The sequence below is a fragment of the Miniopterus natalensis genome, chromosome 9 (assembly GCF_054644295.1).
Source record: "Miniopterus natalensis isolate mMinNat1 chromosome 9, mMinNat1.hap1, whole genome shotgun sequence".
Taxonomy (NCBI): Eukaryota; Metazoa; Chordata; class Mammalia; order Chiroptera; family Miniopteridae; genus Miniopterus; species Miniopterus natalensis.
This window is the reverse complement of record NC_142089.1, coordinates 80,178,331-80,206,277: the sequence shown is the minus strand read 5'-3', so window position 1 is coordinate 80,206,277 and position 27,947 is coordinate 80,178,331. Positions and strand designations below refer to the sequence as shown.

At 48.6% G+C, this 27,947-nt stretch overlaps 1 long non-coding RNA gene across 1 annotated transcript; it reads right to left on the bottom strand.

Moving 5' to 3' along the window:
* Positions 1 to 6,515: 6,515 nt before the first annotated feature.
* On the bottom strand, positions 6,516 to 11,492 carry LOC107532120 (uncharacterized). Its single transcript, XR_001602696.2, has 3 exons — positions 11,289 to 11,492; positions 6,861 to 6,992; positions 6,516 to 6,687 (listed from the first exon to the last, which is right to left on the bottom strand). It is a non-coding gene; the product is annotated as an uncharacterized LOC107532120 (long non-coding RNA).
* Between the last annotated feature and the right edge of the window lie 16,455 nt (positions 11,493 to 27,947).

The window sequence follows — 27,947 nt, the reverse complement described above, 5'->3', positions numbered from 1 at the left end:
GTGCGACCTGTGGAGGGCGCTGTCAGACTCGTGGATTGTCCCTGGAGGGATGGGGAGCTTGGAAGGTTTGGAGCCAAAGGAAAACACGATCGGATGTATATATTTAAAGACTCACTCTGACCACTCTGTGGGGAAAACTCTGTGGTAAGAAGCACAGGGTGGAAGCGCAGGGGCTGGAGGAACGGAAGCTGCTCCAGGCCCCAAATGCAGGAGCAAGGTGGAGCGGTGGCAGCTGTGACGCAGGATGCGTCTTTCAGGCAAAGGCAACATGATCTGCTTGTGGATTTGGGGGAGACTATGAGTTAAAGAGAAGAACAAAATGACCCAAATACCACCGTGAAAACTTAAAGGCATGAAGCTGCAACGCAGTGACACAGCCGGGAATCTGCTTTCAGAGGTGGTGTGTTTTAAAGGCTTGTTAGACATCCGAAGGGAGGTGTCAGAGGGATGGCAAGGAATCCCAATCTAGACCTCAAGAGAGACCTGAGCTAGAGAGAGAAATGGGGAGAGCTTTTAGGATGTTAAATTATATTTAAAACCACAATACTGGATGGGCTTTCCAAGATGTGAGTTTACTTAGACAAGAGACGGGGTCCAGCATTAATCTAGCTCAGGAGCAAGTTGCATTTAGAGGTCAGAGAGATAAGAAAGACCAGCCGGGAGGCCGAGGAGAACCAGGAGGTTGGGGAAATGAAGGCAACGCCGTCTTCGGGGAGCTCAGCAAAGCCAAGGTTTCAGTACAGAAAGAATGGTCGTGCCAAGTGCCACCGGCCATAGAAGTCCGATAAAGACTTAGGTTTGACCACTGTGTTAGCGACATTGGCCTTTGGTGACTTTGATAAGGGAGGTGTAAAAAAACTCACTGACGTGGATTCAGGAGAGAGTACGAGGAGACCTAGAGCAAACCTGGGCCGTTATCGAGTGGTGGCCACAGCGGGACGCGGGGTCTGGAGAAGGGCCGCTTAGGCTGAAGGACACAGAAGCAGGTCTGCGCACCGCCCGCAATGACCCGGTGGGGACAGGAGCTCAGAGGGCGGAGAGGGAGGGGGCCCTGGAGACGGGCCTGCTGCTGCGCACCCTGCGAGCGAAGGGGAGACGCCACCCCTGGCCACCAAAGAAGGGGCGAGAAAGCAGGTAAATCGCGGGTAGAAGTGGCAGAAGATATTTTCTGCGTGTTTTTATGTCCTTTGAAAATGAATTGAAAGGCAGCTGAGGGTGAGAAGTGGCAGCCGAGGTACGTGGAGAAGGTATGAGAGAGCCGGGGAAAGAGTGAGCGAGCGGACCAGGTGAGGGGGGTCCAGGCTCCGCAACAGAAGGCCCACTGGAGACCCGCAGCCACAAATCTAACAGCGGTCAGCGGGGTTGTATAGTCTCCAGCTAATGTGATGGTGCATGTTAGGCTGGAGTTGGCTTTAACTAGGCGGGTTTGGTGGAAAAGAAAGGAGAGGGGAGGGGAGGGTGCATGTAAGAGACGGACACGACGGTGGAGCGCAGGCTCCTCACTGGGCAAGAAAAGTGCATGAGGCGGGGAAAGAGCGGTGGGGCAATGAGATCTGGGTAAGGCCCAGGCTTTGCAGGAGTTTGGACGTAAGGCTAGTGCACCACAGAGATGAGAGGTCATGGTCTGAGTGAGGGAAGCTTGAACTGAAATGATGGAGGGATTGCCCCCATCAATACGGACAAGGTCTGAAGGGGTCATCAAGGACATGAGCGACTGAGGTTAAGTGGAGCAAACTGTCTTCAAAAAAGAGGGTGGGAAGGAAGCCAGAGGCCAGGATATTAGGCAGATCATATCCGTAGACATTAAAGTCGAATTTAAGATAGGAGTAGAGTTGAAAAAAATACAAAGGCAGGAGCTGAAATCTTCAAGGAATACTCTGGGATACATTGAGGTTGTTTCAGGATAAAGCCCTATATCTTTGGAGCTCCCTCTCTTAGAAACAAATAAAAGATTACAAGTAAACACTCATGAAGAATACAATTAATAGTGCTAACCACAGCCTGGCACCCTTCTGCAGCTCCTCGTTTCTACATATTCACCTATTATTCACCGGAACCTTCTTTAGTTATCTTTTCATGTAACAATGATCTTGTAGTATTTTCTGCAGAGGAAATAGCAAAATAATTCTGTCTTTTCTCAGGCATTGTTGGTGGAAATTTGAGTGGTTATTATTGTTTGTTCTTTAGTTATTAAAATATTTTCTTTCAATTTCCATAATTTTTTATTGGTAATGCCACAATGAAAACTGTTTCCAGGTTCCTACTCAGATGCTCTTGCTCAGGGGCCTGCCCTCAGAACCCTGGGCCCCTGTGGCTCACGTGTAAGGCTTCCAGCTTCCTTTCCCTGGCCTGGGGAGGGAAAGCCCAGCCTTGGAAGGGACACGTGACATGAGGGTCCCTGAAACCTAAGTTTCCTTAGTGTCATGGGAAATCCCCCTCTGGTTTCAGGAGTTGGGGGTAGAAGGGGAATGGGCAGAAAAGAGTAGGTACGCAGCCGTGTGGGGGTAGGGCGGTGACCCCAGAGCCTGGGCTCCTGCAGAGAAGCGTGTGAGTGGGGTGAAGAGCCCGGTGGTCTCAGCCAGGCAGCGATGGAATTTGGCTGGGCGCCTGGGGGTGAACGAGGGAGTGGTAAAGGCCTAGAGTCCTCGCCACCTCTTCACCCCACAGCGGTGATATCCGGGCCAGCGGAGGAAAGATCTTAGCTGCGGGTCGTTAGGGTCCATTCTGAACTCTGAAATGCTGATCCTATTGCTTCCCCTTGCCCCTGGCAAGGGAGGTGGAGAGACCGAGGAGGGGACTGGTCCCAGCTGCACACGAAGGGCTCTGGTTCCTCTCCGTGGGAGCCGAGGATGGACCAGCCCCCGGCATGCGGTGTGGAGCGTGGCCAGCTCAGCAGAGGAGGCTGCGTCCAGTCCAGCAGGCATGGCTTGGGTGCCTGTAGCAACCTCCAGGACTTTCTCCAGGAGAGGCGCGGCCTGCTCCTCTGGTGTTCAGTCTTCATGGCCCTCCCACTTGCGAAGCTCCATGGGCTTCCTTCTGCTCCCTGACTCTCACTGTCAGACCAAAGCAGCACCAGGAACCTCGCTGGCCCCGCATTCACGTTCGTCGCCTGAGGCCCCCATTCTTTTCTCCCAGCAAGAAAAGACCAGCAACCGCGTTTCTTCTCTTCTCTGCTGACATGTTTCCTTACAGCTCCCCACTGGATACTTAGAATTGAAACTGCCCGGGTGCCCCCCTTGTGCCAGCTGCACAGGCGGAAGGAAGCCCGCGGCCCGGCCCGATGCTGCAGCAGGGCGGCCGCCCCGTCTCACCTGTCTCTGCTGTCCTCACAGTCAGCTCCCTGAAAACAGCTGCCGGGCAGAGCGAGCCGAGTAATGGAAGCGGCCTGAATCTGCTTCCGTGGGAGCCTGCTTCACCCTTCTTACCTTTATTAAGCAGCAATAACAACAACCAGCCTCGATTCCGGCCTTTTTCTCCCGGCTGGTCCCTCGTCGTGGGCCGAGGGAGCTTCCCTGACCCACTTGCAAAGTGCGTGGCTTTGAGCGCCGGGTGGCAGGAGTGGAGGTGAAGGGATGTGCAGGCAGGAACCCCAGAGCCCATCCCCTGCAGTGCAGCACTGGGGGAGCTGGGGCCCTCAGGACACAGGAGGGGGGACTGGAGAAATCGTGCTTCTGGATCCCAGGCACCAACAGACGGGACTAGGGAGCCACCTTTGAGAGCAAAGGGGCATAAAACCTTTCAATTTGGTAAATGACTCAGGGCAGAGAACACGCAGGAGGGGCGGCCTCCACAGTATCGAGGGGCACCGGGGGTGAGGCAGGGAGAGCTAGCAGAGCCAGAGTGAGAGAGAGGCGGCCGGGGGAGCAGGGGAGACAAGAGAGCAGAAAGCAAAGAAACGAAGCTACTTTCTCATTTTTCTTGACATATCCTTTGGGTGTGATTAGTGGCATATGGAACCGACCGGAAGCACTGAGGTCAGAAACTTACTATGTTTTTAGCAGCTTTATTGGGGTATAATTCACACACTGTAACATTCACCCACTTAGTTGTGTTCAATTTGGTAGCTTTTAGTATATTCGCAGTTGTACAGTCATCGCCACAATCGATTTTGCACACTTTATTCGCCCCAGGAGGAGCCTTGTGCCCAGTGGGAATTGCTATTTCCTCCCAGTTGTCTCCCGCAGTCTTGTCCTAGGTAACCACTGATCCACTTAATATCCCCATAGATTTGCCTATCCTGGAACTTTTAAATGCGTGGGATCATGTACTATGTGGCCTTATGTGTCTGGCTCCAAGCATGTAACATAATAATGTTTTCAAGTTTCATCCGCGTAGCACTGCTTTTTAAGTATCACTTCTTTTCATGGTCAAATAACAGTTCATCTCGTGGCTATGCCACCTTGTTCGGCTGCACCGCACCTTGCTTCACCATAAGTCGGTAGACATTTGGAGTTTCCCCGATTTAGCCTATTGTGTTTTTTTGGTTTTTTGGTTTTGTTTTTTGCTTTTTTGTTACTCCTTGCCCAAGGATATTTTTTCCATTGCTTTTTAGAGCGAGTGGAAGGGAGGGAGGGAGAGAGAGAGAAACATCATTGTAAGCGAGACAAATTGATTGGTTGCCTCTCTCATGCACCCCAACCAGGGCCAGGGGTCGGACCTGCAACCCAAGTGTGTGCCCTTGACTGGGAGTCGAACCCTCGACCCTTCGGTGTGCAGGCCAACGCCCCATCCACTGAGCCACACTGGCCAGGGCTGTCTGTTGTGTATAATATTGCCATAAAGGTGCATGTAGAAGTTTTTATGTGCACGTGTTTTTAATTTTGTTGGATGCATGCCTAGGAGTGCAATTGCTGGGTCATGGGGCAGCTCCGTGTTTAACTCTGAGGAACTTCCAGGCTGTTTCCAGAGGTGGCTGCTCCGTTTGCATCCCACCAGCAGCGTGTGGGGCTCAGCATCTACAGTCCTCTCCGCCGCTCACCGGCTTCCATCTTTCTTTTACAACCATTCTAGTAGCTGGGAAATGGTGTCTCATTGCGGTTTCGATTTGCATTAGCCTAATAACTATGTTTCTACATATACCTTCTTTGTATATCTTCTTTGAAAAAAAATGTATATTCAAATCCTTGACCCATTTTCATTTGGGCTATCTTTTTACTGTTGAGTTGTAAGAGTTCTTTATATAGTCTGAATATTAGACCCTTATCATACATGCAATTTTCAAATATTCCTTCCATTCTGTGGATTGTCTTTTCACTTTCATAATAGTGTCCTTTGAAGCACAAAAGTTTTTAACTTTGACGAAGACCAATTCATCTGCTTTTTTCTTTTGTTGCTAATGCTTTTAGTATCATATCTAAGAAAACAATTCCATCCTACGAAAATATCCTACCCTGAACATAGTGGTTACTTTTATGGCTTCATCTCATTCAGCTTCTCAACAGGTTACCATCTGAGATGCTTTCAACCCTTGGCTTAGGTCATATCCCACTCTCTGCTTTCCTTCTAGCTACTTTTAATAGTTATGGAAGGCAAGGACTAGCCCACTTAAGGGTTCTGTTTTTAAAAATCAGAGGTAAAATACAAATCAAGAGTTAGTCTGAGATGAGTGAAGTTCTGCATCTGCAGATGAAAATAGCACACCTTGATTCAAAAGAGAAAGTATAGATCCGTCACTGAGACACATCCAGGTTAGGTTTTTGAATTTCAACTAAATTGTATGGCCCATGAACATTTTCTCCCAATACCCAGGCAGAAAAAGGAAGTCACTCACAAAGGGGAAAATTCCTGTTAGTTTCAGAGTTTTCCAACAAGCAATGCCAAGAGAAGTGGAAGAAAGTCTATGAAACTCAGTAGGAGAGAAAGTGTGACTGTGGGTATTATATGTGGTCAACTTGTGATTGAAGCTTGAGAGTATAATTGAAGCTTAAAAATGGTCTTTGTGATGTCACCATCCCTAAATGTGCAAACATAAACGTGTAATTATTTACACATATTTCTATATGATTTCCCATTGTTCTGTGGGGTTTTCAGCATGGAATATAAGTTTCTTGGCGGCAAGAGTATTTCTTTTGCTCTTCATAGACCTGGGCCATAGGAGATACTTCACACTGCGCTGACGTGTTATAAGTATGACACCTCTGTAGCCAGCCGCTCCTCCTTTGGGCTTTTGGAAAGTTGATTTCTCCAATGCAGTCATTCTCAGACTTGAATGCTCACCAGAATCTCCTGGAGGGCTTGGTAACACAGATCGCTGGCCCCACGCCCAGGGGTCCTACCTGGACAGGGCTGCAGTCGGACCGACACCTCTGCATCTCCACCAGCTCTCCGGTGGCTGTGATGCTGCTGGTCAGGGAGCACACTCCAAGAGCCACCGCTCTGGTGCAGCTGTCCCCAGTGCATGCTGCACGCTGAAATCATAGGGAGGTTCTAATGATGCCAGGGCCTCACCCGCAGGTGTGACGAATGATTCAGTCTGTTAGAGAGAGGACCGAGCACTCAGGTGATTCGCACACGCACCCAAGGTAGGACACTCCCACTCCGGGGCCTAACCAGGCTGCCCTTCTTCTTTACCGTCCTCTGTCTTCTTCTGCATCAAGATATGGGTATGCACACATGCCTTTCATTGAATGTGACTGATTAAGGCAGAAACTTTGGCAGGTTTATATATTGCCTTACTTCCCAGCATCTCTAATAATGGTTTTTGAATGAAGAAAGGAGTGAAAGAAAACATTGGAACAAATCACAAAAAAGAATTGTAATGCAGTGTCGTCATGGAAATTCCCCCCACACCCGTGCAGCAACCCTAGCTTTGTGTCTGGAACAGAACCTCACTCCCCTGACAGACTTTCTGCCTCCGTTACCTTAATCTGTGTCACCTGGTGCCCAAGACATCTCAGAGTTTTGACCTCCTTCATGACGCTCCTTGAAGGCGAAGATCCACGGGGCGTAGGTGGAAATGGGGGCGAGATCCTGTCCCATGGTCTGGAGGGGACCTGGAAGCCACATCAGATTTTCCCCCTAAATTTCTCACTATTGCAAGTAATGAATATGCCTATTTATTTTTCATTTTAAAAATACATTTTTATTGATTTTGAGAGAGAGAGAGCAAAGGAGAGGGAGAGAGAAAAACATCAATGTGAGATCCCGTATGTGCCCTGACCAGGGATCAAACTGGCGACCTTTCGATAAATGGGACAACACACGACCAACGGGCCACACTCACTGGGGCAAGTATGCCTGTTTCTTGAATAACTGAACTCTGATGTGAAGTCTGTCAAACTGAGCTTTCTTTCCTCTATTTCACAGAAACTACTCTGTCAAGTTCACCAAGGTCCTACCTCTCTTCAAAATAATGGTTACTTTTACGGCTTCATCTCAACTTCTCAGCAGATTACCACCTGAGATGCTTTCAGCTCTTGGCTTGGGTCGCATCTCACTCTCCGCCTTCCTTCCACCTTCAGGGCTGCTGTCTTATGCTCCTTTGCCAGTTCTTCCTCTTGTTTAACCTCCAAATGTTGAACGGTCCCTGGATTCTTTCCTGAAGCTGCTCATCCTCACGGCCTTCACCAGGGATCTTACCCAAACTCTTTTTTGTGTTTTTTTTAAATATATCTTTATTGATTTCAGAGAGAGGAAAGGAGAGGGGGAGAAAGAGATAGAAACATCAATGATGAGAGTCATTGATCAAGCCTGCAACCCGGGCATGTGCCCTGACCGGGAATCGAACCCCGATCGCCTGGATCCTAGGTCGACGCTCAACCACTGAGCCACGCCTGGCCGGGCTGCCCAAAGCTCTTGACGAGAGACTTGGGGAGCAGAGGGAAAAGAGAATGGTTCTTCCATATATATACACACACACACACACACATACACACACGCACACATATAAAAATCAAACATGTAGCGTATAATTCGTAGCTAATAATCCTCTCTCTGTTGTAAAGCCAGCTTCTGAATTACCAACAATTGCCCTCACTCAGAATACATGGAGGCGAGGAAGATTCCTCATTCAGAATCTCCGGGAGTTCCCTAACGGATTCGGTTGGAAACATGAAACCTCAGTCGTTCCTCGGAGCTCCCGCTCCACTTGCAGAAGCCTGAGCTTGGGGAGGCTCTTCTTTTTGGTTATTTACATGCACAGCTAATTAAAATTCTCGCTGGGTTGGTGATCAAAGAGCCCTGTCCCGTTGCAGTCCCACATTCTTCCCCTTCCTTCCTCTTTCAATGTCTTCCAAGGTCTATTTTAAACTGGAAGTGTTGTGTACTTTACAGTGGCCCTCTGACCTGTTCTCATTAAATCAAAAGGGGGAGCTAGATCGCAGCCGTCCGCCTAACAGCCAGTGAGTTTAAGGCCTGGACAAGGTTTCCTGAGTCCAGTCCCCTCCCAGGGAGGGTTGCTTCTAAACGCTTCTCTGCCGGTCGGTCTACATAGCCGATGCTAATCCGAATCCACGTTAGCGGGTCGTTTTGAAATGAGACTCTCTGAGGTTAAGAGCGAAAGTGTGCAAAGGATGGAAGTCCCAGAGAACTTGTTCAAACCTTAGGAGACTGATACAAGCGGTTTGCAATGAGCTGGGAAGGAGCGGAGAGAACTAATATGGCCCTGGATGGTTTCCAATTCCCACCCAGTCTGTTTGGCAGCTCACATGATACCTCGACTTTTCCAAATATTGGGAGGAAAAAGCAGCCAAGGTTTCATGCAAGAATGAAAAGGCCTGAAGCGCTTCAATTTCCGGGGGTGAAACAAAGGGGACACACACCAAGAAAAGCCACTCTAAGGGCGTGCGGAGCGGCCGGACAGGAGCGGAGAGGCATTTAATAGAAAAAAATGGAAACGCTGTTATTATTTGGGTGCGGAGTAGAACTGCACATAGGTGTGTTTTCACAGATTTCCTGGGCTTTTTCCAGCGAAGGGATAATGCTCTAAGGTCCACAGTTTCTCAAAAATTTAACTAGAACTTGGGGATAAAGTACACAAAGGACAAAAGTCCCAGAGAACTTTTACAAACTGCAGGAGATTGACACAATGAGCTGCGAAGGAGTGGGGAGAGCTAATGTGGCCCTGGATCTTTTCCAGGTCACATTAATCATGAAACAAAAGGACTGCAAAGCCAAGCTGTTCTTACCCCAAATGCGGCTACGGCACTCACTTACTAGATGTCACAGTTGTTGTGCCAGAGGGGTCCTGATTCTACAGTCAGTACACCTGAACCCAGGGACATTATTCCCTGGTTTCTCCCAGGCGCACGCTCCCCGGGAGCAGCGGCCCAGAGGGAGCGGCGGCCAGGGCAGGTCCTCCCCCAGCAGCCACCCTTCCGCTACCTGTCAGGAAGCAAGTCGGAGCGGGAGGCATGGAAAGAGTTACAAATTGATTCCAGACTCCGCTTCTTTTAAGCCATCCTGGAAGTAGTTACTGAACTTATTAAAAAATTCCTGCCAGGCGTGATTCCTGCAGCCCTCTGGCCCCCTAGGAACAGGCTGAGGGAGTGACCAGGGCAGGGCGGCAGGGCGCCCGGGGCCCTGGGTCTTACCTGAGCCTGGAAGGTCACCTGCAAGGGCGGCGAGCAAGGGGAGGCCCAACCTCAGGACCACTGCCCGCCTGCCTCCTGTCTCATGTTCTTGAATACCCAAAAACCCTGTGCCTGGGGACGTTTTGCTGTGCTGGTGGATAGAACCCCCATTTGGAAATCTCAAATTGACCGCTTTTAGCACTGTCTGAGGAAGCGTGTTGAACACGGAGAACGCCAAACGCTGGAGGCAGACAAATGTGCAGATTTTACATAGCAAAGGACGAGATGAATTTTAGGGTTCTAGACATGTATTTAGGGTTCAGACACCTGGAAAACTGTACAAACGGTCCCCAACTCACGATGGTTGGACTTACAATGTTTTTACTTCACAATGGTGAAAAAGCAATACATATTCAGTGGATACCATACTCTGGATTTTGAGTTTTGGTCTTTCCCAGGCTAGCAATACGGGGTGCCATACTCTCCTGTTAAGCTGGGGAGCAGTGATGTGATTTTGCCCGACCACAGGCTAATGTAAGTGTTCTGAGCACGTTTAAGGTAGGTGTGGCTAAGCTGTGATGTTTGGGAGCGTAGGTGTAATAAATGCATTTCCAGCTTATGATGGGTTTATGAGGATATAAGCCCCTGTAAGTCCAGGAGCCTGCGTGATGGAACAGTTTATGGATCGCTTGATTGCATGTAAAAGGAATAAAGAATGCATCCTGCCACATGAATGCGTTTCCCTTTCAGTGTGGTAACCGGCATGTAGGTCAGAAGAACATGCCCTATGGTTTCCGCACAGTGTTGGACTTGACAGAGAAGGGGGCCTGGGTGATTAGATACGCTTGTAGTTGGTGAAAACACAGTGACCTAAAGGGTGTTGCCAAATCCATTGATGTTGGCCTTGAAAAAAATCTCACACCACCAAGCTGGGGGGACAGCCAATATGCTAGGTGACAGAATTGACACCCAAAATGATTTCCAGGCCTAGAATAGAGAGCCAAAAAAAAGAAAAAAAATAGATAAAATTTATTAGAAATAAAGAAATGTGGAATTCTGAATTCAGATTTCCACAAATAATTGCACAATTTTAGCGTTGATAACATCTAGCTCAGAAGTGATCTTTGAGAGAAGGGCCGCCGGATGATGAGCTTCAAGGAGAAAGAGAGGGGGGCTTAGGCTTCATCAGAGGGAGCATGGAGCCCCCATCAAGGCAGGTGGAGGGCACCCTGACGTCTCCTCAGGGCCTCCCCATCTCACCCCTCACGTGTCAGAAAGGCCACTGGCCGCCCTGCCCGCAGCCCCCGCTCCCGCGCTCCTGTGCCTGCCATGCTGTTCCAGAAGTGTCAGTGTTCCCAGCCTGTTGTGCTTTTCTTCAGCCAGGATGCTAGTCAAGCAAACAGGCATTGCCTACCTTTAGCGGAGCCTCTCCCACATTTCATCTGTCGCAACGCAGCGACCCACTGGTCTCCGGAGGCCGCGCTCACACCCTGCCTTCTCCGATGCTCCTCCGGCCCTCCCCAGGGAACCGCCTTGGGCCCTCCGAGTACTTGCGGACGGGACAGCGCGCAGTCCTGCGGCTCCCACCAGCCCTGCCAGACAGTGTGTTACTATTACATGGCATGGCATCCTACACAATTTCAAAGGCAACTGAGACTATAAACTATAGTTTTACATAGAGTTTGCATTTGCAATACAAGTGTGCTTGTCTTAGGAGGAAGAAAGGAGGGGAGGGAGAGAGGGAGGATGTGAGTGGCCAGAATGGGGCCTCCAGCCTACCTGCAGGCTGCTAGGGGCCGTTGGGGTTGGTCATGTTGAGTGGCACACTGGATCTGGCGCTGTCTGTCCATGACAAAGCTCCACGTCCATGCGAGAAGTTAATTCCACACACTTGAGGTGATCGAGTTTTGTATTTGTAGACTGACATTTCTTCTTCTGTGTTGATTAGTCCCTTAAAATAAAAACACCATTGTTGTCAGGGTCCCACCACCCCACAAAGAAAGTCGGTTCACTGCCGAACATCTCGCTACCTGGGGTAGGAAAACAAAGGCAGAGGAAAACGTGTCTCTCAGCCCAGCAATCATTTATTGAAAGGTCAGGGGGATGTATAAGCATTTCCCCTGAGGCACATGGAGACCAAACTAGAGGAAAATGCAAGCATAAAATATATTACATTTCAAACCAGGAAGGGCTGGCTCAGGAACTTTTAAAGAGGTGCTGGCTGCACATCTAAAGTGTAAGCGAGTCTGTCTCCAGAGAAGAGAGTGCCCTCTCAGCTCCCGAAAATGGAAAGGTGCTGGCTCAGGAGAGGAATTATTTCCGCGAGCAGGTTTTTACATTAACAAACCTAGTGTGTTTTGGAAGCAGATTTCTTCTAGAAGATTTTTAATGGGTTATTACTATTTCTATTGATTTTCTCTAATCTCTAATTTTTGTTGAGAACACAAATTTGCCAACCTGGATACCTTTGGGGAATATACCTAATGACCATGAACTCTTAGTATATCCCCCTGAGGGACCAAGTTTCTAATGAGGAAAGTCTTGGGTACCTATGGTAGGTTTACATATACAAAGATAAAAGTGTTAATCCAAAGGGGCTCCCAGACAAAGATTCTAGCCCTAAACCATAATCGCTGAAACAGACAGATAGCACAGTAGCTAGAGGCAGAGGGTCTGCCTCCAGCCCGTTACTACTGGAATGAAGGCCTAAATGTCCAGAGCCTCTCATATAATCCTTGAATTTGGACATAATTACATCAAAAGTTGAAAGAGATCATGATAAGCCATGAGAACAAAACTCAGATTTGCCTCTGACACCATCCCAGACCAAAGACCTGAAGGGGCTTTCCTTTCATATCAGGGTCATTTGACACAGAGCTGACGGTGAAATGGGCCTAAGGATTCAAAACCAAGATGGTTTCGCTTAAAGAGTGAAGGGCGTCAGCCTGTGAAACCTGCATCAGCTTTAAAAAAAGAAATCTCATTTAACTTGCTGCAAATCCAGCCCATTAAGTTCCCCTGTAAAGTGGGTTTATAGAGCATGTGGAGCGCGCTGGCTTCGGGGAGATTGCAAAGACAGATTTGTCGGTGGAGAATATTATGCACTTTTCCCTATTTCCTACTTCAAATTTATTATTTTCTCCTTTTAAAATATTTTTTGCAGAGAGTCAGGTTTGAGTCAAGCCAAAAGCTCAATCTTTATATTTTATTCTGAGCATATTGTAAGTAGATGCTGGAAACAAATGTGAAAGTCCTTGTTTTCTTTCAACTGATCCACACACAAAAAATATTCAACTCCAAGACACTTGTCAGTTACAGGATCTACAAAAAATCTGCAAACACATGGAAATCTTACTTTCAAACAGCATATTACACTATATTAAAAAGATATATTTGATATAGTTTCCTTCAACCTCCAGACAGCTTTTCAGATGAAGTACCTCTAAACTATTGTTCATCTAAAACAAACTCACAAGTACACTACAGAGTGGCCAATTATTCTTGAAACATGGAAGAAATAGTACATTTGTTGTACTCCTTCAGACTAAAGATTGGGCATATTGCTTTAAATTTAGAGTTACTTTACCTAAAAAGGTGTCTGGAGTTTGAGGGAAAACGTATTAAGTATATTATTTAAAAATTTAACTAATAAACTATTTGAAATAAGTTTATCCTCTGTTGCCAGACTTTTCAGACAGCCTGTATATTATTTTGGCTCAAATAGCAGAGCATTTTACATGCTAATGAATTACATATGGATTGCAAAATTACTGCCCAGTAAAAGCTAAAGATACGAGTGTACATATTGATCTACAGAAAGAGGCTGATTAGGGCAAGGGGCAGGGCATTGAATCTCTCTCAACCTTCAAGAGAGAAAAAAACTTGAACAAAAGGTAGGGATTGACATCACTCTGGGGAGACCAAGTTACTAACAAGCACATGGCTACTAAAGTTCTGAGGCGCTCAACAGTTGATCACATAGGTATTGACGGTTAGCGCCAAGCCAATGGTCAATTATTTGTTCATTTATTCCACACCCGTTATCTGAGTACCTACCCTGTGCTAGACATCATGATCCCTGGGAAACTTTTTTATGTTTAGGCACAAAGTTACTAAAAGGTCCCAGCCTTGCTAAAATGCAGCTTAATTCACAGAAGGGATGCCCCTTCTCTGAACACCCCAGGGGAGTGTAACCACAGGTACCCACCATCCCTATGGTGCACCCGATGTGTAACTCAGCTCCTGAACCTTGGGAGGCTGGCTTTTGAGGCACCCTCTGCTGTTGAATAGCCTCAGACTATTCTTAGGATGCGGGCAGATGGAGCTATTTTGTTGCCTCTGGCCAAGAAGTGAGCCTTAAGCACAGCAGGTACCCCTACTCTTAAGTTCTAAACTCACATTAGCATAAGCATCACAAAGCAACCAAGAGCAACTGCACATCCAATTACAATCTCCGACTGGCTGTATCACACAAACGTAGACTATTTTATTAACTAGATTGCAAATGAGCAATGACACAATTTGTTAATTACCAAATATTAGCTTTATCTGTTTAGGATGATTGCTTCTGCACTCCTGCCAAGCACCCCAACCCCATTCACTTCCTCGAGACCAATGTCCGTCCGCTTCACACTCAAGCTGGCATTTAAATATACACACACCCACGCAGAGATGTGCTCCCTTAGAGTCACACCCCGCGGCATGTCTCCTTCAGCATCCCACGGGAGGCTGCCTCAGGTCGTCCTTGGTCGGGCCATTGCCCGCGACCCTCCATTAACATTCTCTCCACCTTGTCAGGCTGTCAGTCCTCAGGCTCCTTCCAGTATTATAGAAACTCTCGTCACCATAATATTAGTTTGTAAATACAAAAACTGAGGCTTAAAAGAAGTAGCAATCTGAGAATTAAGCATCAGAACCATGAAAAAGCTGAGCATAGCAGAGTGCCAACCAGAGTCACGGCAAACGTAACACGCATGTAGGCCTTCTCTGCCCCTCCCTCCAAAGTTCACCCTGAATATTTCCGTAATCTGTAGTTAGAATATAGGTTGAGCCTGTTCCCAAACACCCAAAGGGATGGTTTGTGCTTCCACTCCCTAAAGTTTCTAGGCGCTCAGGCTTCATCCGCCTGATGCTGTGCTCTCCCAGAAGTGCTGCCTTCATGACCCTCTCGGAGCTGGCATTCCCGCCGGGCGGGCAGGGAGCGGGAGCACGTCCAGGGGGCCGAGGCCTGGGGGTTGCCTGCATCAGTTCCCTTCACACCCCCGCCAGACTGGCTCACGTGGCCACGCTGGCTACCAGAGCGGCCGGAGTAAAGTCTGTATTTTGCTGTGCCCACCTGAAAATTTTGCTGCTGTGGGAGACAAAGGGATGGGTGTTGGGGGACAAGTGGCAGGCTCTGCCACACCAAAATAGTTCATATTTCTCTGCTCAAAATTGCACATTGAATCTCGATATTCATATAAATAGAGCACATTATGGACTATTCAGCTTGTGTTTGTGGACATTCCTGGGCGGACTCTGCTAGATCAGTCTCATTACCAGCTCAGGTTTTCAGAAGGCCCTGAAATCAGCCGCCCTGGCTCCCTGCGCCCCGCATCTTTCAGCTGGATCAACTCCCACACCTTTCCATGAGTTTCTGCCTCCTTGCTCCATCCCGCAGTGCTGCCTTCCTCCTCTGACCTCATTTTGCATTTGTTGCTGGGCCACTCCTCACCCTCTCAATTCTCAGCGGATGCTCAGGGACAGCTCACCCTTTACCTGCTGGGGCCATTCTACTGCAAAAGCCAGCTCTCAGGCTGAGGCTTTCTCTCGATCTTCACGCAAGAAGCCGGGAGCGCTGGGGAGCAAGCGCGCCCAGGAGCAGCCCTTAGCCAGCCCTGGGTGCGAATGAGAACCTGACTGCCCATCTCTCTGGGGCCTCCCGGCACCAGGCTGCGCTCGGCACATTTCCTGGGAGAAATACCAGTTTCTTCCTTCAGTGTCTTCCTCGCCTTCCCTGTCTCACTTGCTTCCCTTCCCTATCCATGGTTCCTGACGTCAGTCCTGATTAAGGCAGCAGTCCTCGCATCCTTGCCTCAGTGTCGGCCTCTGGGGAAACGCAAACCGAGACAGTCACGCCCTGTCTTTTCCCACGCTCCTCGGAGTTCTGGACCATTCCAGTGCCTCCATCTGATTATCACTGTGTCACGCCCCATGCCTGACACACAGTAGATGCTTGGCAGATGCTGGGGTTCGTCAGAACTGATCTTATTTATTTTTTTCTTCCTTGTTCTAAAGCCAGTGGAGTAATTTTTTAGCTCAACACCCAAATTGCTGAGGAGTAGTCGCTGAGGAAGCCCGTGGCCTGGGCAGGCAGCACGCGGTGATTACCCGCAGAAGGGTTTTGCTCTGCTGCATAAAGCACGCGCCTGTTTGTTTGGGCTCCATCACGGTAGTGTCGTTACGCAGTAGAAAAGTGAGACCATACACAAAATCAGTTTGCACTAAGCTTTCTTTACTTTCTGTCACTGTTACAAAATTCAGTTTACATGAAGCTCCATTGTCCACTATTCTCCCAAATGTTAGCAACTCAAAATGTACAGCAAATTGTTCCATTCACACAGCAACACAGCACTTAGAGCGACACCTGGCGCTCTTCCTCCCCCCCCCCGCCCCTCCTGCGCCCAGCACCCTGCTTCCCCTTCACAGAGGGGAGCTTAGGGGAGAGATACGCTCCCCTCAGTGCAGCCGCCAAAGCTGCACGCTGTTTGGGTTTGCACCTATCGGCCTGCTGTCCCTCCAGGTCAGTTATAACCCTGTGCAGTTGTGTATGGGCACATGTGTAGACAATTCTCAAGCATTTCAAATTCTGTAAAACCCAGAAGAAATGTTGCCAGCTCTATTCTCTTTTTGTTTTTGAAACCCATATACATTTAAAGGGATATTCAATACCTTTGTTTTGAGCCGGTTACTCATAGACCATTAAAGTGTTGTGTTTTAAAGCCATTTGCTATCCAAGGAGCCTGGGGACCTCATTTTTAAACCCATTTTAAATCCTTTTTCTCTGAAACAGGAAGTTGCATTCTGCCAAAAGTAAACGCACTCTAACGGGAGGCAGGAGCGACTGAGGCCTACTGGGCTGAGCGTGCTGCCCTGCAGCTCACAGGGAAGAACCTACGGAGTAAAACCTGACCTACACGTTTAGAGTCAGAAAGCAATAAAATGACAACTAGAACCAGCAAAGAACCCTTTCTTCTGGGTCAGAAACTATAGATGGTTGGAGAGATGTGTTTCTCAAAATCTGGAGTCTCACGTTCAGGGCATGGCTCAGGCAGCATGGAGCTACCAATTGCCATCTGGACCGTCCCACTCATAATATTTCATTTCACCTTTAATTGGCACAGCAGTGACTGACAAGAGGCAAAAACAGGCCATCCAGCCTAGAGAAAGCAAATTGAGCATTGCTGCTTTTCTTACTGCTTCCTATCTGTTCCTATCAGTCCAGATATAGACTGAAGAAAATGCATAGCCACTCTGTATGACAAATCACAACTGGGTAACTTAAAACAACAGCAATTTGTTCTCTCACAATTCTGGAAGCTGCAAGTCTGAAATCATGGTGTCGGCAGGACTGTGGTCCCTCTAAAGCAGGGGTGGGGAATCTTTTTTCTGCCAAGAGCCATTTGAACATTTATAGCATCATTCGCTGGCCATACAAAATTATCAACTTAAAAATTAGCCTGCTTTATTTGGTCAAACATTTAATTGAATTTATTGAATTTTGAGTCCTACCTGCAGTTGCCTTGGCAAGGCCAGATGTTTCCCCACCCCTGCTATAGACCAATATTTTCATGAACATAATTGTAAAAATCCTCAACAAGGTATTATCAAATTGAATCCAACAATATATAAAAAGAAATATACACCACAACCAAGTGATATTTATGCCAGGTATGCAAAGCTTATTCAAGGTTTGAAAATCAATTAATGTCATCTAGCACACTAACAGAATAAAGAAGAAAAAAATCACATGATCATATCAATAAATGATTAAAAGCATTTTATAAATTCCAGCACCTATTTATGCTAAAATCTCACACCAAAGTGGGAATATAGGGAACATACCTCAACATAATAAGGCCATATATGACAAACCCACAGCCAACGTCATACTCAATGGGCAAAAACTAAAAGCATTTTCCCTTAAGATCAGGAACAAGACAAGAATATCTGCTTTCACCACTCTTATTCAACACAGTACTAGTAGTCCTAGCCACAGCGATCAGACAAGTAAAAGAAATAAAAGACATCTAAATTGAACAGAAACAGTAAAACTGTCATTATTTGCAGGTGACATGATACTGTATATAGAGAACCCTAAAGATTCCACCAAAAAGCTATTAGAACTGATAAATGATTCAGTAAAGCAGCAGGATATAAATATCCAGAAATCAGTTGCATTTTTATACACCATTAATGAACTCTCAGAAAGGGAAACTAACAATCCCACTTCCAATTGCACAAAAAATAAAATACCTGGAATAAATTTAAACAAGGATGGAAAAGACCTGTACTCAGAAAATTATAAGACACTGAAGAATAAACTGAAGAAGATACAAATAAGTGGAAGCATATACCATGTTCATGGATAAGAAGGATTAACATCACTAAAATTTCTATACTACTAAAGCAATGTATAGATTAAACACAATTCTTATCTAGTTTCGAAAAACTAGAAAAAGCATTCCAAAAAGTTATATGGAATCACAAAAAACCCTGAAAAGTCACAGCAATCTTGAGAAAGAAGAAAAAAGTGGGAGGAGTCACACTACCTGATATCAAACTATACTACAAGGCCATAGTACTCAAAACAGCATGGTACTGGCATAAAACAGACGTATAGATCAATGGAACAGAATAGAGTGCAGAAATAAACTCATGCCTTTATGATCAATTAACATCTGATAAAGAAGGCAAGAAAATATAATGGGATAAAGATAGTCTAGTCAATAAAGTGTTTTGGGAAAATTGGACAGATACATGCAAAAAAAAAAAAAAAATGAAATGAGACTGCCTTCTTACACCATACACAAGAATAAACTCAAAATGGATTAAAGACTTAAATGTAAGATTCAAACCTATTAAAATCCTAGGGGAAAACAGAGGCAGTAAAATCTTGAACATTTCTAGTAGCAATATATTTTCTGATATGTCTTCTCAGGCAAGAAAAACAAAAGAAAAAATAAAGAAATGGGATTACATCAAACTAAAAAGTTTTTCCACAGCAAAGGAAACCATCAACAAAATGAAAAGGCAACCCACTGAATGGGAGAACATATTAGCCAATGATACATCTGATAAGAGGTTAATATCCAAAATTTATAAAGAACTTACTCAACACCAAAAAACAAACAATTCAATTAAAAAATGGGCAAAAGACAAGAATAGGCACTTCTCCAAACAAGACATACAGATGACCAATAGACATATGAAAAGATGCTCAACGTCACTAATCATCAGAGATGCAAACTAAATCCACAATGAGGTATCACCTCACACCTGTCAGATGGCTCCATCAACAAATCAACAAACAGCAAGTGCTGGTGAAGATGTGGAGAAAAGGGGAGCCCTAGTGCACTCCTGGTGGGAGTGCAGACTGGTGCAGCCACTGTGGAAATCAGTATGGAGTTTTCTTAAAAAAATTAAAAATGGAACTGCCTTATGAGCCAGGAATTCCAGTTGTGAGAATTTATCTGAAGAAACCCAAAACACTATAAATTTACAAGATGTACCCCTATGTTGATTGCAACGTTATTTTCGATAGCCAAGATTTAAAAGCAGCCCAAGTGCTCATCGGTAGATGAGTGGATAAAAAGCTGTGGGACATGTCCACAATGGAATACTATTCTGCTTTAAGAAGGAAGAAAATTTTACCCCTATATGTGGAATCTAATGAACAAACTGAACTACCAAGCAAAATAGAAACAGTGAACAGGCAGACAGCTTGGGGAGGTGGTGTGCAGTGGAGGCATTGAGCAAAGAAGAAAAAAAGAGAGAGAATTCATGGACGTGGACAACAGTGAGGTGTTTGTGGGGTGCAGGGTGGAGGTGGAAGAGGGCATAGAGGAGCTAAATGGTGATGAAAAAAATAAATTTAAAAAAAAAGTTTGTGTGAAAAGGCTAAGAAACTACAACAACCAAAACAATATTGAAAAATAATAACAAAATTGGAGAACTCACCTCACCTGATTTCAAGACTTACTATAAATTTACAATAACCGTAGCAGTGTAGAACTGGTGGAAGGATAGACACGTATATCAATACATTCAAATAGACAGTCCAAGTAGAGTTATGCAAATATGGTCAACAAGTCATTGATAAAATTGCAGCAGCCATTCAGTGGAGAATGATAGTATTTTCAACGAGTTATGCTGGGACAGATGAGCATATATATGCAAAAAACAGAGATGAAACTTGACCTGTACTGTCCACCTTATGTGAAAATTAACTCAAAATAGAACTAAACCTAAAGCTTTTAACAGGAAACAGGGGAACTATTTTCTTGACAAAGTGTTTTTAAACATGATATCAAAAGCACAAACCATAAAAGAAAAAAATTGATAAATTAAGCTTCATTAAAATGTAAAGCTTTACTACGCAAAAGACTCTCTCAAGAGAATGAAAAGCCACGCCATAGACTGGGGGGAAATATTTGCAAATCACGTATCTGATAAAGGATGTGTATCCAGAATATTTCACAAACCCTCAAAGTTAAACAATAAGAAGAAAACTTTAATAGGCACAATAGTTAAACAGACATCACACCAGAGGAGATATACGGATGGCAAAGATGTGCACCACCTTCAGTTATTAGCAATATGCAAATGAACCAACCGCTGCTCATCTATGAAAATGGCTTGAAAGAAAGAAACTTACAATACCATGTTCTGGTGGGATGTGGAGCACCTAGAACTCTCATACAATCGTTTGTAGCTTCTTTATTCATAATCATCCACAACTGTGAATCATACAAATATTCATCAGTTAGGGGATGGACAAATAAACACTGGTACATCCAAGGAATGGCATACTACTCAGCAATAGACAGGAATATGCTACAACACTGATGAATCTCAAATTTGCTATGCTGAGGAAAGTTAGCAATATTCGAAAGACTTACATACTATATGATTGTGTCATGCAAAGTCTAAAAAAGGCAAAACCATATTGATAAAAAAGTGGTGAGTGAATGCCAGGGTTTTGTGGGTGGGGTAAGGGGACTGACTGCAACTCTAAGGAAACATGTTAGGGTGATGGAAAGGTTCTATATCATGATTTTGTTTGTCTGGTGGTTGACATATAATTGAATACATTTGTCAAAACTCATCATCAACTTAATTTTGCTTTGTGAAAATTATGCTTCAATCAAGCTTAAAAAAAACAAAAGGTGTATTTATGGATCAGCCAGTAACTGGGTTACAACCACACTCCCAAATGTGATGTACGCAGCCTCCAAAGTCCTGCCAGCACTGTGATTCTTTCTTCCTGGTGGGCTGCATAAGATACAGCAGTTTATCCCTTACTCTAGCAGCTACATTGCAACGTATCCCAGACCACCGGACCTGGAGACACATCATGGCTCTATTAGGTCCCTTAATTTTGCAGTTTATCTCTCACTCTCTGCCATGCACATGTGTCACCAAGCCATCTAGATGCTTGATCTTTCCTGCCTACTAGGGCTGTTAGCATATCATCAATATAATGGGCTACCTCGATGGCCGATGGGATATCAGAATAACCAGCTTTTCCTCCAGTTTACATTATGACAGTTGGCTAGAAAACAGACATAACCCTGTGGAAGGAGAGAAAAGGTATATGCCCTGTGAAAGCAAACTGTTTTTGAGTACTTTTGTTTTGTTTTGTTTTGTTTCATTTATCTTTATTGTTGAAAGTATTACAGATATCCCCTTTCTTTCCCCATTGACCCCTCCTACCCTGCACCTACCCCCTGCCCCAGGCCTTCACCACACTATTGCCTTCTTCCATGGGTTATACATATAAGTTCTTTGATTGATCTCTTCCCACCCACCCCCCGCCTTCCGTTTGAGATTTGTCAGTCTGTTCCCTGCTTCTAAGTTTCTGGGTCTATTTTGTTAATCAATTTATTTTGTCTTTTAGATTCCACATATAAGTGAGATCACATGGTATTTATCTTTCTCTGCCTGGCTTATTTCACTTAGCATAGTAATCTTGAGGTCCCTCCATGCTGTACCAAAGGATAAAAGATCCTTCCTCTTTACAGCTGTGTAGTATTCCACGGTGTAAATGTCCCCCAGCTTTTTATCCACTCAGCTACTGATGGGCACTTGGGCTGTTCCCAGATCTTAGCTATTGTAAACTGCGCTGCTATGAACATAGGGGTGCATATGTTCTTTCTGATTAGTGTTTCAGGATTCTTTGGATGTATTCCTAGAAGTGGGATCACTGGGTCAAATGGCAGCTCTATTTTTAATTTTTTGAGGAAACTCCACACTGTTTTCCACAGTAGCTGCCCCAGTCTGCATTTCCACCAGCAGTGTACCAGGGTCCCCTTTCTCCACACCCTGGCCAGCACTTGTCCTTTGTTGATTTGTTGATGGAGCCATTCTGACAGGTGTGAGGCGATAGCTCACTGTTGTTTTAATTTGCATCTCTGATGATTAGTGACTTTGAGTATTTTTCATGTCTCTTGGCCACCTGCATGTCCACTTGAGTACTTTTCAAGGATAAACTTTAGATAGTTCAAATGCTGTATAGCAAATGGCAGCCGCTACAGGTTCATTTGCTTGAGAATGTTACCTCCAGAAGAGCAGCTGGAATTATCATTGCCACCTCATTAAGTCTGAATAGCTACACAGAAGTTCTCAAAAAGCAGCCCCAGGACGAGCAAGATTATCATCAGGTGGAATCTGTTAGAAATGCAAATACTCAGGTTTCACCCCAGACCTAAGGAATTAGAAATCCTGGAGGTGGGACCCAGCGCTCTGCGCTTTAACTCCTCTCCAGGTGATTCTGATGCTCAGTCAAGTTCAAGAATCACTCCTCTACAATAATCCATCACAAGCTACCTGGATTTTGCAGCAGCAGAATTAAGATGAAGAGGCTAATTAAATTATGAAGTAGAAATCACTGTACTACATCTTTTAAGTCTTTGAAATCTCTGAAATTCACCGAGGGATGCATTATTCGTTTGGGTTTACCGTGTTCATTCATGGAACGAATTAGAAAAGAGGCACATTTCCAGGGCCTTCCACTTCATCTTCTCCGGGAGCAAGGTAGGGATTCTGCTAGATACTAATTATATCTGTAACCAAGTATATATCTTTCTCTTTATATATTCTTGGCTCAAGAAAATAACTACGGTCCCCTTTGAGGACAGACTTGAGCCAAGACACTCAAGTCACCTGACTCCTTAGGCTTCCACTCAAACTTGTGCACCACAAGAGATCTGAATATTTTTCTTTCCCCAGCATGCAGTCAACCTGACACCCAGGTCTCTTGGGGAGACGTGGGGAGAATGGCTGTATGCAGCTGTGACCGCCTTGCAGCAGGGACTCCCCTCTCCTTCAGTCTGGGAGCTCTGGGCCTGTGCACTGCCTTAAGGGTACTGGTATTCGCTATGAATCCCATCACAATGATTTAGGTTAGGTATCTGCACACCAAAATTAGAATTTTCCCTCTGATTCACATCAAGCACCTTCTTGGTAAGCTGCTCGTCTATTTGATTTGCAGCAATTACGTCCATTAGCCATCACTGCAGATCCATGGTTACCACCCCCCTATAGCTTCCTATGATAATTCTGCCCACCTCAGCTCCACCACTTAAACACCATCTTTAGGTGCAGATTCTTCCATCATCATCTCTGGCCTATAGATATCAGACACAGTGCTTTCCAAAGATGCTGGTGCTCCCTTGCCAGCTCAATACCTTGGTTAAGGGGGTGTCCTCCAGGCCCTACTGAGAAAGGGAGTGAAAAGGGAAAGGGCCTGATTACAAGGTAGTTAATCAAGTTGTACCTAATAGAGTCCATTCCGACTTTCCCATTTTATTGGGCCCTTAGGTTCCCGTACTTGAGCCTCCCTGACTCTAGGTCACAATTGAGTCCAGGCTTCAATTAGCCAACATAGTAGGCTCAAGCCAACACATTAAATTCCAAATTATGAATGTATACACCAATGGCAGTATATACAGCCAAATCAACCCTTATATTTCGTTTCTATTGGTCTTGTAATGCATTCCTATATATGCTCCCCGGCCACCAGCAGATAAAAATTGGCAAGATCTTGCAACTCTTTTGGCAGATAGCCTATCTCCTCCAAAAATAGGTCTTGCGCTCCTCCATCCGGGCTCTGCTGGAATCTAATTCCCATATGGGCCTGGAGGCAGTTAGCATTGGTAGGGACTCACAGCTGAGAGGAATCAGCATCCTTTCATTAGAAAATTCTCAGGTGCATTCATGAAGGGCATTTATACATTAGGAATGGGTTGCCTGATGGCAAGAGTTCAGGGGGATTTGGAGGTTTAAACTTCTTAGCCTCTTCTGTGTCTGCCCAAATGACTTCATTCCTTATCTCAGGGTCCCACTCCTTCCCATCAGTGCCATCAGCTGAGAGAAGAGCCGTGGGGCAGGACATACACTGTGCTGCAACTCCACCACCCATGTATCGGGCCGCAGGGCTTGTCCCTCAGCCATAGCTGCTGTGCAGCTACAGAATGTGTGAAGTCCCTACAGAGCTGCCAGATTTTCTAACTATCTGAGTATATTCTGAGTAAATAATCGCAATTTTTAGTTTCTCTTTTTTCCTTATGCATTTCTGACCTTACAGTCCCGATTACCACTGCTGTAGCCCCAGCCAAAGGGCACAGCCACTTGGTCTTCCATCACTAGTCCTCCGCCTACACTTGATCTCCTGCCAGCCCTGGTAACTCTGGTGCACTACATGCTACAGCCGACCAGAGTCCCAGCTCCTCCTAGCAAATGACTGTAGTCCCCTCTGGTATCTGAGCAGTCCAATGCCAGAATCCCATTTGGAAGGTTTGTTTTCTGGGGCCATTTCTGGTACCAATTATGATGTCAGTCAGACGTTACAGATGTTATGCTCAAATGTAATTGAGAAAAGCTTAATAAAAAAAATCTATTTCAAAATATCTGAGCAAAAATAGAGTATATAAGTGATAGGTAGGTGATCAATAAATAGATGATAGGTGATGCTGGGCAGATGATAGATGGATGGATAGATAGATAGATGATAGGTAATAAATAGATGATTGATAGACAGGTGATAGATACATACATACATGTATAAATACACATATACATACATAAATTCAAAAATACATATAAAGATTGATGATGTTAAATAGACAGACAGACAGACAGATGGCATGGGAGGGGCTCAGGGAAACCCATCAGGGACGATGAAGTGTCTCACGTCAACATCAGTACAGCAAGGAGCCCTTGCCTCTGCCGGGCCTGAAGGGGCCCTTGCCTCTGCCGGGCCTGAAGGGGCCCTTACCTCTGCCGGGCCTGAAGGGGCCCTTGCCTCTGCCGGGCCTGAAGGGGCCCTTGCCTCTGCCGGGCCTGAAGGGGCCCCTGCCTCTGCCGGGCCTGAAGGGGCCCCTGCCACTGCCGGGCCTGAAGGGGCCCCTGCCACTGCCGGGCCTGAAGGGGCCCTTGCCTCTGCCGGGCCTGAAGGGGCCCTTGCCTCTGCCGGGCCTGAAGGGGCCCTTGCCTCTGCCGGGCCTGAAGGGGCCCTTGCCTCTGCCGGGCCTGAAGGGGCGCCCCTGTTCCTGGGAGGCAGGGCGGGCAGCTGCGCGCAGGGAGCCGGCAGGAAGAGCCCCGGCGCACAGAGCAGGCGCCGGACGAGCCGGGGGCAAGGAGCCCAAGCTCCCGTCGGGGCCCTTGCGCGGCCTCGGGACCCCGGGCGCGGCTACCTCCTGGGGCGGCGGGGGGCGGGGAGAGCGCCCGAGGAAGCGCAGCACCGTCAATCGCAGCCGCCCCTTGCCAGGCCACTGGAGAGCCACCGCCCAGGGCCAGACAGCGGGGGGGGGGGGGGGGGGGGGACCCCGCTGCCGTCACTGCTGCTGTCCTCCTTCCAGGTCCTCTCCTCTCAGGACGCTGCAGTCCCCAAGTCCCCGACGGAGACGGAGACAGCCTGCAGGGAGTCCCGGCTCCTCGCGGCTTTCTTCGTGGGTAACCGTGCCCTGCTGGTGGAGCTCTGTTTGGCCTCCCCTGCGCCCTGCTTCCCTGCCAGGAGCTGGGGAACCCTAGCGGTTCAGGCGCCTCGGGGCCGCTGGTGCGAGCGCCTCGCTGCCGCTTTATCCGCAGGAGGGTGTGAGGAGGCGGCACCCCTGCGCCCCGCGGCCCGTGGGTGGGCTCGGGGACTGGCCGCTGAGGAAGGGGTGTGGGTGGGCCCGGGGACTGGCCGCTGAGGAAGGGGTGCGGGTGGGCCCGGGGACTGGCCGCTGAGGAAGGGGTGCGGGTGGGCCCGGGGACTGGCCGCTGAGGAAGGGGTGCGGGTGGGCCCGGGGACTGGCCGCTGAGGAAGGGGTGCGGGTGGGCCCGGGGACTGGCCGCTGAGGAAGGGGTGCGGGTGGGCCCGGGGACTGGCCGCTGAGGAAGGGGTGTGGGTGGGCCCGGGGACTGGCCGCTGAGGAAGGGGTGTGGGTGGGCCCGGGGACTGGCCCGCTGAGGAAGGGGTGCGGGTGGGCTCGGGGACTGGCCCGCTGAGGAAGGGGTGCGGGTGGGCCCGGGGACTGGCCTCCTGAGGAAGGGGTGCGGGTGGGCCCGGGGACTGGCCCGCTGAGGAAGGGGTGCGGGTGGGCTCGGGGACTGGCCTCCTGAGGAAGGGGTGTGGGTGGGCCCGGGGACTGGCCGCTGAGGAAGGGGTGCGGGTGGGCCCGGGGACTGGCCTCCTGAGGAAGGGGTGCGGGTGGGCCCGGGGACTGGCCCGCTGAGGAAGGGGTGTGGGTGGGCTCGGGGACTGGCCTCCTGAGGAAGGGGTGTGGGTGGGCCCGGGGACTGGCCCGCTGAGGAAGGGGTGCGGGTGGGCCCGGGGACTGGCCCGCTGAGGAAGGGGTGCGGGTGGGCCCGGGGACTGGCCCGCTGAGGAAGGGGTGCGGGTGGGCCCGGGGACTGGCCCGCTGAGGAAGGGGTGCGGGTGGGCCCGGGGACTGGCCTCCTGAGGAAGGGGTGCGGGTGGGCCCGGGGACTGGCCCGCTGAGGAAGGGGTGCGGGTGGGCCCGGGGACTGGCCCGCTGAGGAAGGGGTGCGGGTGGGCCCGGGGACTGGCCCGCTGAGGAAGGGGTGCGGGTGGGCCCGGGGACTGGCCCGCTGAGGAAGGGGTGCGGGTGGGCCCGGGGACTGGCCTCCTGAGGAAGGGGTGTGGGTGGGCTCGGGGACTGGCCTCCTGAGGAAGGGGTGTGGGTGGGCTCGGGGACTGGCCTCCTGAGGAAGGGGTGTGGGTGGGCCCGGGGACTGGCCCGCTGAGGAAGGGGTGCGGGTGGGCCCGGGGACTGGCCCGCTGAGGAAGGGGTGCGGGTGGGCCCGGGGACTGGCCCGCTGAGGAAGGGGTGCGGGTGGGCCCGGGGACTGGCCCGCTGAGGAAGGGGTGCGGGTGGGCCCGGGGACTGGCCTCCTGAGGAAGGGGTGCGGGTGGGCCCGGGGACTGGCCCGCTGAGGAAGGGGTGCGGGTGGGCCCGGGGACTGGCCCGCTGAGGAAGGGGTGCGGGTGGGCCCGGGGACTGGCCCGCTGAGGAAGGGGTGCGGGTGGGCCCGGGGACTGGCCTCCTGAGGAAGGGGTGCGGGTGGGCCCGGGGACTGGGCTCCTGAGGAAGGGGTGTGGGTGGGCCCGGGGACTGGCCGCTGAGGAAGGGGTGCGGGTGGGCCCGGGGACTGGCCCGCTGAGGAAGGGGCCGTGCCCTTGAAGTGGCCGCGCGGTGTCTGGGCCGCCTGAGCGATGCTGCCATGAGCATGGGCGCATATAGCTTTGCGAATAAACATTTTCAAAATTGTCAGGTAGATGCCAGAAGAGGGATTGCTGGGGCCAAGGATAACTCTATTCTTAATTTTTGAGGACTCGCCACCTGTTGCACCAGTTTGCGCCCCAGCAGCAGTGGGTGGCGGTCCCTCCCGGCCTCTCCACGCTGTCCCTGCCTGTCCTGCTGCGCCCCAGCAGCAGTGGGTGGCGGTCCCTCCCGGCCTCTCCACGCTGTCCCTGCCTGTCCTGCTGCGCCCCAGCAGCAGTGGGTGGCGGTCCCCCCCGGCCTCTCCACGCTGTCCCTGCCTGTCCTGCTGCGCCCCAGCAGCAGTGGGTGGCGGTCCCTCCCGGCCTCTCCACGCTGTCCCTGCCTGTCCTGCTGAGAGCGGCCCCTCTGATGCGGGCGGCGGCCTCCGTGCAGCTTGGACTCGCCTCCCCGG